We start from the raw sequence: 3,616 nt of genomic DNA, 5'->3' as shown, positions 1-3,616 counted from the left end.
ATAGCTGTTGTTACTGAGGAGAGTTATTTCATAGCTGTTGTTACTGAGGAGAGTTATTTCATAGCTGCTGTTCCTGAGGAGAGTTATTTCATAGCTGTTACTGTTAAAGAGGAGAGTTATTTCATAGTTGTTACTGTTAAAGAGGAGAGTTATTTCATAGTTGTTGTTACTGAGGAGAGTTATTTCATAGTTGTTACTGTTAAAGAGGAGAGTTATTTCATAGCTGTTGTTACTGTTAAAGAGGAGAGTTATTTCATAGTTGTTACTGTTAAAGAGGAGAGTTATTTCATAGTTGTTACTGTTAAAGAGGAGAGTTATTTCATAGCTGTTGTTACTGTTAAAGAGGAGAGTTATTATATAGCTGTTGTTACTGAGGAGAGTTATTATATAGCTGTTGTTACTGAGGAGAGTTATTATATAGCTGTTGTTACTGAGGAGAGTTATTTCATAGCTGTTGTTACCGAGGAGAGTTATTATATAGCTGTTGTTACTGAGGAGAGTTATTATATAGCTGTTGTTACTGAGGAGAGTTATTTCATAGCTGTTGTTACTGAGGAGAGTTATTTCATAGTTGTTACTGTTAAAGAGGAGAGTTATTTCATAGTTGTTACTGTTAAAGAGGAGAGTTATTTCATAGCTGTTGTTACTGAGGAGAGTTATTATATAGCTGTTGTTACTGAGGAGAGTTATTATATAGCTGTTGTTACTGAGGAGAGTTATTATATAGCTGTTGTTACTGAGGAGAGTTATTTCATAGCTGTTGTTACTGAGGAGAGTTATTTCATAGTTGTTACTGTTAAAGAGGAGAGTTATTTCAGAGTTGTTCCTGTTAAAGAGGAGAGTTATTTCAGAGTTGTTCCTGTTAAAGAGGAGAGTTATTTCATAGTTGTTACTGTTAAAGAGGAGAGTTATTTCATAGTTGTTCCTGTTACTGAGGAGAGTTATTTCATAGTTGTTACTCTTAAAGAGGAGAGTTATTTCATAGTTGTTACTGTTAAAGAGGAGAGTTATTTCATAGTTGTTACTGTTAAAGAGGAGAGTTATTTCATAGCTGTTACTGTTAAAGAGGAGAGTTATTTCAGAGTTGTTCCTGTTAAAGAGGAGAGTTATTTCATAGTTGTTGTTCCTGTTAAAGAGGAGAGTTATTTCATAGTTGTCGTTACTGTTAAAGAGGAGAGTTATTTCATAGCTGTTGTTACTGTTAAAGAGGAGAGTTATTTCATAGTTGTTACTGTTAAAGAGGAGAGTTATTTCATAGTTGTTGTTCCTGTTAAAGAGGAGAGTTATTTCATAGTTGTTACTGTTAAAGAGGAGAGTTATTTCATAGTTGTTGTTACTGTTAAAGAGGAGAGTTATTTCATAGTTGTTATTCCTGTTAAAGAGGAGAGTTATTTCATAGTTGTTACTGTTAAAGAGGAGAGTTATTTCATAGTTGTTGTTACTGTTAAAGAGGAGAGTTATTTCATAGTTGTTGTTACTGTTAAAGAGGAGAGTTATTTCATAGTTGTTACTGTTAAAGAGGAGAGTTATTTCATAGCTGTTACTGTTAAAGAGGAGAGTTATTTCATAGTTGTTCCTGTTGAAGAGGAGAGTTATTTCATCATTTAATGGTGAATGATGAAGAACATATTGATTTGATTTGATTTGAAGGTGGACACCATTGCTGCCGATGAGAGCTTCACACAGACGGACCTGGGCGACCGCGTTCTGCGCCTCAACACGGAGGTGAGTTTGGTTGAATATTATATTCATTACGTTCTTATACTTCAGGGCTCTTTTGTCTCTTTGTTTTCTCTCGCGATATTTATTTAAAAAAATATATATATATTCATTAGAATTTCAGGGCAGAACTACAGATTTTTACCTTATCAGCTCAGGGATTCGATCTAGCAACCTTTCGCTTGGCTACCTGCCTCCTCCACACTCTAACCACTAGGCTACCTGCCTCCTCTACACTCTAACCACTAGGCTACCTGCCTCCTCTACACTCTAACCACTAGGCTACCTGCCTCCTCTACACTCTAACCACTAGGCTACCTGCCTCCTCTATAATCTAACCACTAGGCTACCTGCCACCTCTACACTCTAACCACTAGGCTACCTGCCTCCTCTACAATCTAACCACTAGGCTACCTGCCTCCTCTACACTCTAACCACTAGGCTACCTGCCTCCCCTACACTCTAACCACTAGACTACCTGCCTCCTCTACACTCTAACCACTAGGCTACCTGCCTCCTCTACACTCTAACCACTAGGCTACCTGCCACCTCTACACTCTAACCACTAGGCTACCTGCCTCCTCTACACTCTAACCACTAGGCTACCTGCCTCCTCTATAATCTAACCACTAGGCTCCCTGCCTCCTCTACACTCTAACCACTAGGCTACCTGCCTCCTCTATAAATCTAACCACTAGGCTACCTGCCTCCTCTACACTCTAACCACTAGGCTACCTGCCTCCCCTACACTCTAACCACTAGACTACCTGCCTCCTCTACACTCTAACCACTAGGCTACCTGCCTCCTCTACACTCTAACCACTAGGCTACCTGCCACCTCTACACTCTAACCACTAGGCTACCTGCCTCCTCTACACTCTAACCACTAGGCTACCTGCCTCCTCTATAATCTAACCACTAGGCTCCCTGCCTCCTCTACACTCTAACCACTAGGCTACCTGCCTCCTCTATAATCTAACCACTAGGCTACCTGCCTCCTCTACACTCTAACCACTAGGCTACCTGCCTCCCTACACTCTAACCACTAGACTACCTGCCTCCTCTACACTCTAACCACTAGGCTACCTGCCTCCTCTACACTCTAACCACTAGGCTACCTGCCTCCTCTATAATCTAACCACTAGGCTACCTGCCTCCTCTACACTCTAACCACTAGGCTACCTGCCTCCTCTATAATCTAACCACTAGGCTACCTGCCTCCTCTATAATCTAACCACTGAGGCTACCTGCCTCCTCTACACTCTAACCACTAGGCTACCTGCCTCCTCTACACTCTAACCACTAGGCTACCTGCCTCCTCTACACTCTAACCACTAGACTACCTGCCTCCTCTACACTCTAACCACTAGACTACCTGCCTCCTCTACACTCTAACCACTAGACTACCTGCCTCCTCTACACTCTAACCACTAGGCTACCTGCCTCCTCTACACTCTAACCACTAGGCTACCTGCCTCCTCTACCCTCTAACCACTAGACTACCTGCCTCCTCTACACTCTAACCACTAGACTACCTGCCTCCTCTACACTCTAACCACTAGGCAACCTGCCTCCTCTACACTCTAACCACTAGGCTACCTGCCTCCTCTTCACTCTAACCACTAGGCAACCTGCCTCCTCTACACTCTAACCACTAGGCTACCTGCCGCCCCTACACTCTAACCACTAGGCTACCTGCCTCCTCCCTCTATCTATACATTCACTACAGTAATCTGTTGACCCAGGATATTACCTGGAGGCCACGACCCAGACATACTGTAACACAACACAGGAATCTATAATAATATATATGGACTCTTAGGGTAGAGGCCTGGGAGCCATGTTGAATCTATAATAATATATATGGACTCTTAGGGTAGAGACCTGGGAGCCATGT

General features: G+C 42.0%; 1 long non-coding RNA gene across 7 annotated transcripts; it reads right to left on the bottom strand.

Annotated features, from left to right (window-relative positions):
- Window positions 1–1,923: 1,923 nt before the first annotated feature.
- LOC127917822 (uncharacterized) lies at window positions 1,924–3,256 on the bottom strand. Of its 7 annotated transcripts, none has more exons than XR_008097758.1 (4): window positions 3,223–3,256; window positions 2,999–3,190; window positions 2,070–2,165; window positions 1,925–2,037 (listed from the first exon to the last, which is right to left on the bottom strand). It is a non-coding gene; the product is annotated as an uncharacterized LOC127917822 (long non-coding RNA). The 7 variants fall into 7 exon arrangements; XR_008097762.1 differs by lacking the exon at window positions 3,223–3,256 and having other exon boundaries at window positions 2,999–3,030; window positions 3,127–3,216; XR_008097757.1 differs by lacking the exon at window positions 3,223–3,256 and having other exon boundaries at window positions 1,924–2,037; window positions 2,999–3,202.
- Between the last annotated feature and the right edge of the window lie 360 nt (window positions 3,257–3,616).

Source organism: Oncorhynchus keta, unplaced genomic scaffold (assembly GCF_023373465.1).
Source record: "Oncorhynchus keta strain PuntledgeMale-10-30-2019 unplaced genomic scaffold, Oket_V2 Un_contig_1223_pilon_pilon, whole genome shotgun sequence".
NCBI lineage: Eukaryota > Metazoa > Chordata > Actinopteri > Salmoniformes > Salmonidae > Oncorhynchus > Oncorhynchus keta.
Note: the sequence above shows the minus strand (reverse complement) of the source record. Positions and strands in the feature narration are given on the sequence as shown.